The sequence below is a fragment of the Caretta caretta genome, chromosome 2, assembly GCF_965140235.1.
Source record: "Caretta caretta isolate rCarCar2 chromosome 2, rCarCar1.hap1, whole genome shotgun sequence".
NCBI lineage: Eukaryota > Metazoa > Chordata > Testudines > Cheloniidae > Caretta > Caretta caretta.
Window position 1 is genome coordinate 9475447 of NC_134207.1, and position 14590 is coordinate 9490036.

Below are 14590 nucleotides of genomic sequence, written 5' to 3' on the forward strand. Positions count from 1 at the left end.
GGGCAGAGCCTGCAGGTGAGAGCCGTGCAGAACCGCACAGAGTCGCTTGCGTACCTCTGCCTAGGAGCCGGACCTGCTGCCAGCCACTTCACATGCAGCGCGGTCCACCATGCCAGGACATATGGGAAGCCTGCCTCTGCCCCCCAGCTGCACAGCTGACTGGGAGCCACTGGAGGTAAGTCCACGCCCCAACCCCATGCCCCAATCCCCTGCTCCAGCCCTGAGCCCTCCCAAACCTGGAACACCTTCTTGCACCCCAAAGCCTTCATCCCCAGCCCCACCCCAGAGCCTGCACCCCCAGCCCAGAGCCCTGACCCTCTCCTGCACCCCAATCTCCTGCCCCAGCCCAGAGCCCCCTCCCCACACCCTGAACCCCTCATTCCCAGCCCCACTCCGCAGCCCTCACTCCTGCACCCCAACCCTCTGCCCCAGCCCTGAGCCCCTCCCACACCCCAAACCCCTCCCACACCCCAAACCCCTCATCCCTAGCTCCGTGGGTCATGAGCATCAACAATTTTCTTCAACTGGATCCTCAGAAAAAAGTTTGAAAACCACTTATCTAGTCCAATCCCCTGCACTCGTGACAGGACTAAGTTCTATCTAGACCACCCCGACAGGTGTTTTTGAACCTGCTCTGAAAAATCCCCAATGACGGAGGTTCCACAACATGCCGAGGCAATTTATTCCAGTGCTGGGAAGTTTTTCCTAATGTCCAACCTAAGTCTCCCTTGCTGCAATTTAAGCCCATTGCTTCTTGTCCCATCCTCAGAGGTTAAGGAGAATAATTTTTCTCCCTCCTCCTTTTAACAACTTTTATATACTTGAAAACTGTTATCATGTCCCCCTCAGTCTTCTCTTCTCCAGACTAAACAAATAATTTTTTTCAATCTTCCCTCATAGGACATGTTTTCTCAAACTTTCACCTTTACTGTTGCTCTCCTCTGGACTTTCTCCAATTTGTCCACATCTTTCCTGAAATGTGGCACCCAGAACTGGACACAATACTCCAGCTGAGGCCTAATCAGTGCGGAGTGCAGCGGAAGAATTACGTCTTATGTCTTGCTTACAACATTCCTGCTAATTCATCCCAAAATGTTTGCAGCCTTTTTTTTTTTTTTTGGCTACTGTTGATTCATATTTAGCTTGTGACCCGCTATGATCCTGTGACGGGGCGCACTCACCCCGCACCGGAAGGGAAAGGGTTAACTCCTCATTGTTGGCTGAGGAAGCCATGCCCCCTTGTCCTACCGGGCATGAACCAAACGCAGTACTTGTATAAAAGGGAGCAGCCCAGCTGGTGGACTACCAGCGAGGAAGGCTGCATTTTGCCGGTGCCAGCCCGGGAACAGCCAAAGCCCCAGACCATGGAAGCCAGAGGCTCTGAGACCCAGGCAGATGCCCAGCTACCTGCAGACGTCCCAGAGAGGTCTGAGCAACCATGAGCTGTGCCCGCCAAGGAATCCAGAAGACTCACAGATCGCTGCCATGGATATCACGGTAGGATATCCATGGCCTGTGGGGGGACTAGCTGCTGTCCTGACGGTAGTCAGCGTGTTGTGGATGGACCCCCGTTGACTCAGTGGTGGATTTACTTGCCACTGACAGGGCCCCGGTGGAGTAGGGAGGGCCCAAGTTCCCCCTACCCAGGCCACCACCCACCGGCCATCCAGCCCCATCCAGCAGGGCAACTCTATTGACTCTGGCCACTAGGCCTTGCTGCCTGGTGAACCAGCGGAGCCTTATTGACTCTGGCCACTAAGCCTCACTGCCGTGTGAATCAGGATATCTCTATTGACTATGGCCTCTAAGCCTTACAGCCCTGAGGAAAAGGGTCACTCTGCAGACTTGAGCCCTTTAGGCCTCACTGCCTGGAGATGGGGTGGCTTGAAGGATGGGGTAAGCTCACCCCACATTGTATGGGGTCCCCCCACTGCATCACAGACCTCCAGATCCATAGATGACCCGTGCCTCCTAATACTGGGGAGGACAATCTACAGGGGAGGACAAATGACTGCCCCACGTGTCTCCTCTGCCCAGTGACACACACACACACCCCCGGCCATGCGCCCAGCCCGGGGCTGCTGAGCTCTCCCCACCCCACCAGAGTTTTCTGCAGGGAGGGCTCTGTCCTTCTCCCACTGTGTCTCCCCCATTGGCATGTTCTGCCACTCTCTCTGGCAGCCGGGCCCAGGTGGGGAGTGGAGGTGGCAGAACCATTTCTCACACTAGCTGACGGTGGCTGCTCAGCAGCTGCCTAAGAGAGAACCCAGCCGCTGCCACCTCCCTAGCCAGGCTCTCACAGGCAGCCAGAGCGGCTGGTGTGAGAAGTGGCTGGTCATGCTCCTTCGGCTCCCTGCCTGGGCCCAGCTGCCAGGGACAGGGGCCAAATGTGCTGGCAGGGCAGGCAGGGTGGGATGGGAGAGGCTCTCCCATTGCTGTAGTTAAGCACCTCCCCACCAGGTGGTAGCTAGGTTGACGTAAGATTCTTCCATCAACACCAGGGCTAGGCTGTCTTAACTACGTTGCTCGGGTGTATGAAAAATCCCTGAGGAATGTAGCAGGGTCGACCTAATTTTTTAGTGTAGACCTGGCCTCAGAAACCAGAAGATGAATAAAAAGCATCCACAAAGTATTTTGTTTTTTTTAATCCCAGGATTTTGCGAGGCCTGATTTATGATTTTTCAAAGTTTGGGGTTGGTAATGCTGCAGATCTTTACCACGAGAACCAAAGGAGAGCTCCCACAGCTGCTTAGTAGTAATAGATCATAAGAACAGCCATACAGGGTCAGACCAATGGTCCATTTAGCCCAGTATCCTGCCTTCTGGCACTGCTGGTACCAGATGCTTCAGAGGGAGTGAACAGAACAGGCCACGTTGTTGAGTGATCTTCCCCTACTGTCCAGTCCGATCTTCTAGCGATCAGAAATTTAGGGACACCCACAGCATGGGGTTGTGTCCCTGACCATCTTGGCTAATGGCCATTGATGGACCTATCCTCCATGAACTCACCTAATTCTTTTTTGAACCATTTTATATTTTTGGCCTTCACAACAACCCCTGACAATGAGTTCCACAGGTTGACTGTGCATTGTACTTTCTTATGCTTTCTTATGTTTGTTTGCTTTAAACCTGCTGTTTATTAATTTCCTCCAGTGACCACAGCTCCCATTTTCTGGGAACAGTGAACCGTGGCCACTGGGAGCTACGGGGGGCTGTGCCTGCAGCAAAATGCTTTGCGGACCACAATCAGATTACCCTGCTGGGCTGCATGCGCCATGCGGGTTGCCCACCACTGATCTAGGTTCTGATTTAGGAAAACAGCCCTCTTCAAGATAGCACTTAAACATGTGCTTAACTTAAGTCCCATGGGGTTTTACTTAACTTTAAGCATGTGTTTAAGTGCTGCCCTGAAGCAGGGCCCGAGTGTCTTCCTCTCCCTTAGCCTTTTCTTTCTGGCACAGTCCTCATTCTCACTTACCATGGCCACGGAGGGAATGTGCCGCTCAACACAGATCTGAGAGCCACCCTCTGCAAGAAGCAAAGCACCCAGATGAAATCAGGCTCAGAGCATGCCCAAGAGAAATCCAGGGTTAATCTAACAATGACTTCGACTGATTGCAACAGCCTGATTCTGTATCTATCAAAAGATAAGCATCCTTCTTTCGGTCTCCATTGCTCCTTTTGGATTTGCCTTAATAAGCATCAAGAATGAGAAGGGCAGAATGCTGTCTATCACCCATCAAGACACTGAACCAGAGGAATGTGAAGGTAAATATTTGCCATTGCTGTTTAGATTATGCTCCATTAATAGCAGGAAATTAAACAACTGGCAGCCTGTTCTGATCTCCTGCTTTCTTCATTGTCTTGACAATCTAAGACCAGCTTGGCGACAGCCCAGCAGAAAATGTAACCCATTTAAAACATCAAGGAGAGATGAAACAAAGGGACCAAGTGAGGGAAACATTTTCCACATCAGACTCTTCATTATATTCTTCTGCTTCAATCCAAATTGAATGAAGAACCCACCGTCTCTACCTGCTGCCCCCAAAAGCAGCACCCACCAAGGCTAACACACGTCTGACTTGGAGTTGCCATAAGAGATCTCAGTGTGCCTGCTACAGCCTCTAGCTTTTCCTTAGCTTGGTGCATTCTGGCCCCAAAAGACTATTAACCTGTTGCCTTGGATCGTGTCACCCCAGAGCAATTTGTGGGTGGGGTGGATTTCAATCATCTTTTAAGAACCTTTGATGAAAACCAAAAAAAAAAAAGATACAAAGGTTGAGTTGTTTCAATAGAGGTTTGTGAGGATCCGGCTTAAAGCTGATCCTTGAAAGACAATAGTGACTGTAACCAAGAACTGAACGTATCTGTCTCTGTGTGTTGGAGGGGAGGGGGACATGATAAAGAAGAGTTAGGTCCTCCTATGGATCCTGGGTGGGAATGTGTATAGTAACAACTGAGATTTATACAGCACTATAGAAATATTACGGCTGGTGATTAATTGCAGTTAACTCACATGATTAACTCAAAAAAATTATTCACAATTCACCACATTGTTAAACAACAGAATACCAAATGAAATTTATTAAATATTTTGGATGTTTTTCTACATTTTCAAATATATTGATTTCTATAACATAGAATACAAAGTGTACAGTGCTCCATTTATATTATTATTTTTATTACAAATATTTGCACAGTAAAAATGATAAACAAAAGAAATAGTATTTTTTCAATTCACCTCATACAAGTACTGTAGTGAAATCTCTTTAGCATGAAAGTGTAACTTACAAAGGTAGATTTTTTATTACATAACTGCACTCAAAAACAAAACAATGTAAAACTTTACAGCAGCAGTTCTCAAACTTTGTTGCACCGTGACCCCCTTCTGAAAACAAAAATTATTACATGACCCCAGGAGGGGGGACCAAAGCCTGAACCTGCCTGAGTCCTGCCACCCCACGCAGGGGGGCCCAAAGCCAAAGCCCCAGGTCCCAACAAGTCTAACGCCGGCCCGGGCAATCCCATTAAAATGGCGTTGGAACCCACTTTGGAGTCCGGACTCACAGTTTGAGAACCACGGCTTTAGAGCCTACAAGTCCACTCAGTCCTACTTCTTGTTCAGCCAATCGCTAAGACAAACAAGCTTGTTTACATTTACGGGAGATACTGCTGCCTGCTTATTTACAATGTCACCTGAAAGTGAGAACAGGTGTTCGCATGGCACTTTTTTAGCTGGCATTGCAAGGTATTTACGTGCCAGATATGCTGAACATTCATGTGCCTCTTCATGCTTCAACCGCCATTCCAGAGGACATGCTTCCATGCTGATGATACTCCTTAAAAAAATAATGTGTTAATTAAATTTGTGACTGAACTCCTCCAGGGAGAATTGTATGGCTCCTGTTCTGTTTTCCCCGCATTCTGCCATGTATTTCATGTTATAGCAGTCTCGGATGATGATCCAGCACGTGTTCATTTTAAGAACACTTTCACAGCAGATTTGACAAAATGCAAAGAAGATACCAATGTGAGATTTCTAAAAATAGCTACAGCACCCAAGCTCAACCCAAGCTTTAAGAATCTGAAGTGCCTTCCAAAATCTGAGAGGGATGAGGTGTGGAGCATGCTTTCAGAAGTTTTAAGAGAGCAACACTCCAATGCAGAAACTACAGAATCCGAACCACCAAAAAGGAAAATCAACCTTCTTTTGGTGGCGTCTGACGCAGATGATGAAAGTGAACATGCATTGGTCCACACTGCTTTGAATGGTTATTGAGCAGAACCCATCGTCAGCATGGACGCATGTCCTCTGGAATGATGGTTGAAGCATGAAGGGACATATGAATCTTTAGTGCACCTGGCATATCTTGCGATGCTGGCTACAACACTGCCATGCAAATACCTATTCTCACTTTCAGGTGACACTGTAAACAAGAAAAGGACGCATTATATTCTGCAAATGTAACCAAACTTGTTTATCTGAGCGATTGGCTGAACAAGAAGTAGGACTGAGTGGACATGTAGGCTCTAAAGTTTTTACATTGTTTTATTTTTGAATGCAGTTATTTTTTGTACATAATTCTACATTTGTAAGTTCAACTTTCATGATAAAGAGATTGCACAACAGTACTTGAAAAATACTATTTCTTTTGTTTTTTACAGTGCAAATATTTGTAATCAAAAATAAATATAAAGTGAGCACTGTAGACTTTGTATTCTGTGTTGTAGTTGAAATCAATATATTTGAGAATGTAGAAAACATCCAAAATATTTAAATAAATAGTATTATATTATTGTTTAACAGTGCAATTCATCACGATTTTTTTTAATCATGCAGTTAATCGTGATTAATTTTTTAATTGCTTGACAGCCCTTCAAAATATATAATGCTTCACAAATCTGTAAGCAGGTGACATTTCCACCCTGCTCAGCTGAAAGGATATTCACACTGGATATGATCCAAACTTATCTCCATCTTGGATTTTGTCTTTGTTGTTGATATAGTTTTGTTGTTACTATTTAAATTAATCAGCCTGAGCTTTCACCCCAAGCTTGTCTGGGGTATTCCTGGGAAGACCTCTCCATCTCTGCCCCTCATTCCCTCTCTCACAGACACTCCCTCTCTTGCACTCCTAGATTGAAATTAATCAGACACATCAGCAAAAATACATCTGCAAGGTTCAAGTGCCTGACATCAAAATGACAGGTTTCAGAGTAGCGGCCGTGTTAGTCTGTATCCGCAAAAAGAAAAGGAGTACTTGTGGCACCTTAGAGACTAACCAATTTATTTGAGCGTGAGCTTTCGTGAGCTACAGCTCACTTCATCCGATGCATTCAGTGGAAAATACAGTGGGGAGATTTATATACCAAAAGAAACTACAGCATTTGCTCAAGAAACTCCCTGAAAAAGCACAAGAACAAATCTGCACAGGCACACCCCTAGAACCCCAACCAGGGGTATTCTATCTGCCACCCAAGATCCATAAACCTGGAAATCCTGGGCGCCCCATCATCTCAGGCATTGGCACCCTGACAGCAGGATTGTCTGGCTATGTAAACTCCCTCCTCAGGCCCTACGCTACCAGCACTCCCAGCTATCTTCGGACACCACTGACTTCCTGAGGAAACTACAATCCATCTGTGATCTTCCTGAAAACACCATCCTGGCCACTATGGATGTAGAAGCCCTCTACACCAACATTCCACACAAAGATGGACTACAAGCTATCAGAACAGTATCCCCGATAATGTCATGGCAAACCTGGTGGCTGAACTTTGTGACTTTGTCCTCACCCATAACTATTTCACATTTGGGGACAATGTATACCTTCAGATCAGCGGCACTGTTATGGGTACCCACATGGCTGACTTAGAACAACGCTTCCTCAGCTCTCGTCCCCTAATGCCCCTACTCTACTTGTGCTACATTGATGACATCTTCATTATCTGGACCCATGGAAAAGAAGCCTTTGAGGAATTCCACCATGATTTCAACAATTTCCATCCCACCATCAACCTCAGCCTGGACCAGTCCACACAAGAGATCCACTTCCTGGACACTTCGGTGCAAATAAGCGATGGTCACATAAACACCACCCTATACCGGAAACCTACTGACCGCTATGCCTACCTACATGCCTCCAGCTTTCATCCAGACCACACCACACGATCCACTGTCTACAGTTAAGCTCTACAATACAACCGCATTTGCTCCAACCCCTCAGACAGAGACAAACACCTACAAGATCTCTATCAAGCATTCTTACAACTACAATACCCACCTGCTGAAGTGAAGAAACAGATTGACAGAGCCAGAAGAGTACCCAGAAGTTACCTACTACAGGACAGGCCCAACAAAGAAAATAACAGAACGCCACTAGCCATCACCTTCAGCCCCCAACGAAAACCTCTCCAATGCATCATCAAGGATCTACAACCTATCCTGAAGGATGACCCATCCCTCTCACAAATCTTGGGAGACAGGCCAGTCCTTGCCTACAGACAGCCCCCCAACCTGAAGCAAACACTCACCAGCAACCACACACCACACAACAGAACCACTAACCCAGGAACCTATCCTTGCAACAAAGCCCGTTGCCAACTGTGTCCACATATCTATTCAGGGGACATTCAAAAACCAGCCGGAGAACACTTCAATCTCTTTGGTCACTCGATTACAGACCTAAAAGTGGCAATTCTTCAACAAAAAAATTTCAAAAACAGACTCCAACGAGAGATTGCTGAATTGGAATTAACTTGCAAACTGAATACAATTAACTTAGGCTTGAATAAAGACTGGGAGTGGATGGGTCATTACACAAAGTAAAACTATTTCCCCATGTTTATTTCCCTCTCCCTCCCCTCCCCACCCCCCACTGTTCCTCAGCTGTTCTTGTCAACTGCTGGAAATGGCCCACCCTGATTATCACTACAAAAGTTTCCTCCCCGCCCCCACTCTCCTGCTGGTAATAGCTCACCTTACCTGATCACTGTCATTACAGTGTGTATGGTAACACCCGTTGTTTCATGTTCTCTGTGTATATAAATCTCCCCACTGTATTTTCCACTGAATGCATCCGATGAAGTGAGCTGTAGCTCACGAAAGCTTATGCTCAAATAAATTGGTTAGTCTCTAAGGTGCCACAAGTCCTCCTTTTTCTTTTGACATCAGAATGACTCAACAGAAGATACTGGCTTCAGTCCTGGAGAGGTGGTATTTTTGGATCAGTATTTTAAACAAATCCTTGACCTCTTAAGGTTATTAAAAGATCTCAGGGCATAAGATTGCTCCTCTGTCTCTTCTTCACTACTGTGTAATATTGCTGGCTCTCTTAGATACTTACAGGCTTTACCACCACCCCATGAGGTAAGGAAGTGCTATTATAGGCAACTGAGAGGCAGAAAGACTAAGTATCTTATTGCCTCATTGTTTCCTTGGACTCCCCTATCTGTTGTCTCTTGTTTTATACTTAAATTGAAAGTTCTTTGGGGCAGGGACTGTATTTGTTCTTGGCTGTGCAGCACCTAGCACAATGGGGTCCTGGCCCATCACTGGGGCTCCCAGATGCTATGATAATACAAATAATAAAGTGACTTGCCCAAGGTCATGCAAGAAGCCTGTAGCAGAGCAAGGAGTTACACTGAGTTTCCAAGTCGCAACCTAATAGCCCACAAGCATTGGACCATCTTATCTTTGATCCCAGAGGTAGCTGCATTTCCCTGGTGAGTAAATGATCCCTGTGCATACATTCTGTACAGTGCTTCAAAGATGAGTCTCAACCAAAACCCCTGAACTTTGGGATAGCTCAGAAGTAGACCAGATTCCAAACTTTCTGGGTCAGGCCCTTCTCTGATTGATATTATTTAGAATCTGAAATGCCATCCTGCCAGCATTGCTCTGAAAATACCATAGTGCACCCAGCATGCCAACTCAGATGAATTTCTCACTGGAGCTGCCCGGTCACATGTGTAGTGGGAATCTGTTGATAGGTTCTTGACAGAAATTATGTCCTGTTTATCTGGCAACTTTCCTTAATCCCTACTACACAACCAGGAAGTCTGTGCTCTTCTAACCTCTTGGCCTGCCGTTATATACAGAGGAGCCTATGGTATAAATTTGGTAATCATGTTTCATCCTATGACAAACACTGAGTAAAGCAAACAAATCCATGATGTCATCATTAAAGCAAACTATTGGAGGTTGAAGATGGTACATATCTATGCAATCTAAACATCTGCACTGATTCTACTGCTATATCTGGGAATCATCAGCTTAGCCATACAAAGCTCATATAGCCGAGAAGCCTTCTGCAAGCCACCCTAGTGTATATTAACCCCTACAGCTTTAAAACCAAGGCATGCAGCTTTTGTAGCCCCTGTAACTTGCTGGATATTTTTCCCCATAGATTTTAACGCCAGAAGGGACCATTATAGTCATCTAGTCTGATCTCCTGCATAACCCAGGCCGTAGAACCTCACCCAGTGATTCCTGCATCAAGCCTGTAACTCCTGGTTGAGCGACAGCGTGTCCAGAGGAAGACAGCCAGTCAAAGACATGAAGTGGCTGGAGAGTTTGCTGTATCCCTTGATAAGTGGTTGCAATGGTTAACTAACCTCACTGCTCAAAAGAATTGCACCTTATTTCCAGTTTGAATTTGTCTAGTTTCAAACTCTAGCCATTGGATTGTGTGCCTTTGTGTGCTAGATTTTAAAAAAACCTGGCATCAGATATTTTCTCCCTGTGTGAGTACTTGTAAACCATAACCTTAGCCTTCCCGTGGATAAGCTAAACACACTGAATTTGAGTCTTTCACTTTAAGGCGGGTTTTCCAGACCTGAAATCATTCTTGTGGCTCTTTTTCTGACCCCTCCTCAATTTTTCAATGTCCCCTTTTGAAGTGTAGACACTAGAACTGGACCAGCATTCCTGAGATGGGCTCACCAGTGCAGTACAGAGAGGTAATCCCAGCTCCCTGCTCCTGCTTGCTATGCCTCCGTTTATAGGGCCAAGAGTTGCATTGGCTCTTATAGCCAGAGCACTGGGCTGGGAGCTCATGTTCAGGCTGTTTATGTTCCATGACCTCTTAGAGTCCTTTGCAGTCACTGCTTTCCAGGATCCAGTCCCCATCCTGTCAGCATGACTGAAGCTCTTTGTTCCTAGATATCTGACCTTGCACTTGGCTTTATTAGAAAGCTTGTTACTTGTTTGTGCCCAGCTCTTCCTGTTAACGTCAGTCAAAGTCCTGGAGCTAAGGCCCGTGGTTATAAATATAAAGGGAAGGGTAACAACCTTTATGTATGCAGTAACATTAAATCCCTCCTGGTCAGAGGTACAGAATCACTTACCTGCAAGGGGTTAATCAGTTCCATTAACCTTGTTGGCACCTGACCAGAAGGACCAATGGGGAAAGAAAATACTTTCAAATCGGGGGGGAGAGGGGGAAGGAGGTTTTGTTTGTGCTCTTTTTGTGTTCTTTCTTGAGACAAAGAGAGAGACCAAGCAGGTAATTCAGCTCCTACTGAAATGATGCATCTAAAATTACAGGAACTGTAAGTAATAGCAAGGAAATGCATTAGGTTATCTTTTGTTTTCGCTTGTGAATTTTTCCTATGCCAAAAGGGAGGCATTTTTTCTGTTTTTGTAACTTTAAAGTTGAGCCTAGAGGGGAATCCTCTGTATTTTAAATCTTTTTATTACCCTGTAAAATTACCTTCCATCCTGATTTTACAGAGGTGCTTCTTTTACTTTTTTTTTATAATAAAGTTCTTCCCAGCTATTCCTGTTAACATCAGTCAAAGTCCTGGAGCTAAGACCCTCTATTCCCCCTTTAAACAATGTATGGCACAGGGGGAGCAGAGAATTATTTTTTCTGACTCTGACTTCTTTCATTCTTTAAAGTGACCAGTAGTATAACTGTCCTGTAGATCAATATTACATAGGCCAAAAACAATCTGGGCCTGTAATACATTAGAGGTAGGGAACATCTGCAGATTGAGTGAAGGAGAGTCTGGTGTCTCTGCATAGACCCTTTAGTCAATGTATCTCAAAGACTGTCTCTAGTTATTAGGCACTCAACTACCACGGTTGATGGGCAACACAGGAGTCTTCTGATTCCCTTCAGGCCTCAGTGGAGGTCTTTGTCATGCTGTCCTCCCAGGTCAGCTTTGCTTTGCGATGGCAGAAAACTGCTGCACAGCTTGGCATATAGTCCACACATTGCATGGAGATTGGACACCACCAGCACACTCCTCTAGCTCTGCAAAGGTGAGAGGGGGGTGATTTGTGAGAGAGCTGCCCATCCAGTCACCAGAGCAAAACTGATCAGCAGCAGCTGCGGGGCAGGGAGTGGAGACCTGCCAAGTGCAAGTCTGTGTTTAGCATCAATAGTCAGGGGGCTGCTCTTCCCTCAGGCACAGGACAGTGAAAAATCAATGGGATCAGTTCTGGCACCTGGTGGAGGAGGCTTTGTGAAGAAATCTGAGAACTATGCTGTGACTCTGTACACCGCAGGCATGCAGGAGATACACAAGGACATATCAAAGGCTAAACTGGAGATGGGCAGGGATGGGAACTGTCCCTACCTCCTGGGCATGCTTTGGTGCCACTAAAGTGTAATGGGAAATCAAGTAAGCCAGCCTGGCAACGGTAGCCACAAGCAGGGAACAAATCAAATCACCATTGGGAAGCCCTGCTCTGAGTGTGGGTTGTTGAACTTCCTGCTACATGGAGAAAATTGCAGATCGGGTGCGCTTGCATCTAAGGCATTAAGTGAATCGGAGTCTTTCCACTGAGGGCTTGGCATCAGGCCCATGCTGGATACTGTATGTCCCTCAGAAATTCCAGTGTTGTGTGAACATCAGCCCTTCAAAGGGAAGCCACCGCTACGTCCTGTAGAGCAATGAAGACGTAAATGGCCGTACTTAGAACAAGGAAGTGAAACATTTGTATAATCACCGGGATAAATTGTAATCAGAATCCAAAGAGACAACTGGGCGGGTGCCTTATTCATGATTTAGCAATGGCCAGAGAGGGGGATCTGACAACCCCACACAACTATCTTAGGGGTGCAAACACCAAGGAGGGAGGGGAGGTGTGATTCCCAGCTTGAACAGACATACACACGCTACACCTGATTGAGCTAGCATGCTAAAATTAGCCATGTGGCTGCAGCAGCACGGATGGTGGCTCAGGCTAGCTACCTGAGTACAAACCCATCCAAGGCTCTAGGACTGAGCCAGCCTGCGCTACATTTCGAGCATGCTAGCTCAATCAGAACTAGCATGTGTACATCTATCCAAGCTGGGAATCCCATATCCCAGCTGCTGTGTAGACGTACCCTTAGAGTGACTCTTGTTACTAGGAGACATAGGATGAAAGTAAGTGTACAGGCAAATATGAGCTGTGTGATGAGGTGTACCAGGCCCTTTGAGGCCCCCTGCTGGAGGCCTCGCAGTCCTACCACACCCCGCCACAGAAAAGGAGCAGCAAAGGTGGGTCTTCCCGGCCTGCCTAGAAGGGCTGAAAGGAAGCAGCCAATCAGAGTGCAACAGGGCTAGTTAAAAGGAGCTGCAGGGCCTGAGCAGGTCAGTTGCTGGCTGGGACCAGAAGGGTGAGACAGGAGGAAAGTTGAGATCTTCTGCCCCGAGGGAAGGGTGAAGTGCAAGGGGCTACATGGGAAGTGGCCCAGGGAACAGCCGGAGCAGCAATTTCAGGAAGCACCACATGGCTGCTATTTGTAGGGTACCTAAGTTGGGACCCGCAGTAGTGGGTGGGCTTGGCCCTACCATTGGCAGTGTGGTCAAAGCTCCGAGAAGAGGATATGTCTTATTTAGAGGCCCAAGTGACAGGCAGAATGTAAAGAGTCTCCAGGGAGAAAGCCCTTGGGGGTACTGTGCTATACCAAGGCATACACAGACTTAATGCTAGCCCAGAAGAGGCTCAGGACTGAGCCAAGAGACAGGGTTATAGATAGTAACAAGGGCACAGGGACAGGCCTTGTTGGACCTTTTTACCCCAGAAGGGGTTCTTTCACGTGGTTAGACAGTGTGTGTGACTCAGCCAGAGGGCTGAGCCCCTGAAGACCTGCCTGATGAGGGCAATAGCCGTCGGGAGGCACCATGAGCAGAGAGAGTGCAGGTTCGCACCCAGCTGACACGAGGCACTCATGAGAGGTGAGGGCACCCCATCACAAGCTGGGTATCAGGAGGAAGTTCCTAGCAATGGGATCCTCTACTCTGGGGGATAGTCTCCCTCACTGGAAACCTTTGATATCTAGGATGAAGAAACCACTGGAGAACTTCAGAGGCTGATCCTTGGGTTCCAGAGGGGGGCCAGGATGAGTCAGTTCAGTTTCTCTATCTGCATGAAGAAAATTGATACATCAGTGTGCCCAGGGAAGAGGGCTACTTGTGAGTTTCTCTATGGAAATTGAAGAAGAAGTATACCTAGCTCTTCTGCAACACTTTTCACTGGTAGATCTCAAAGCATTTTCCTAGAGAGGAGGAAACTGAGGTGCAGAGAGGTGAAGTGACTTGCCCAAGGTTATCCAGCAGCAGAGCCAGGCATAGAACCCAGGTTTCCTGACTCCCCAGCTGGAGTGCCAAGCACCAGGCCACACTTCCCTAGCGTTTCAGCCTGAAGTACCAGGCCCGTGAGGCAGCACCCGATGCGTTTTGCACCACGTAACGGATATTATTTTCAGCACCCTACGCACAGCTCCAGGGCTGCCTGTGTCGACCTCTCATTCTTTACTTGTGGGTCACCAGTGCCAGGCTGGGTGACACAATTTCCCATAGGTGGTGCTGCCTCTTGGTGTTGCCCAAGGGTAGCCAGGATCATTCCCAAGCATGGTCCTCTCCAACTCATTCTTTTAAAAGTCCCCCGGTGACTCCTGAAGTAATGCTATTCACAGTTTCTGAACTGGCATTCCTCTGCTACCATCCCCGCAAAACAAGCTGGGCTTAAAAATTAGCCGGGAGCAGTAACACAAATCTAAACAGTGTTAAAATCATTTAAACAGTTTAGGGGAAGGGAAGAACAAAGCTGTACAAATTGATCTCTGCCCTCTACACTATCACAGGCCTCAGC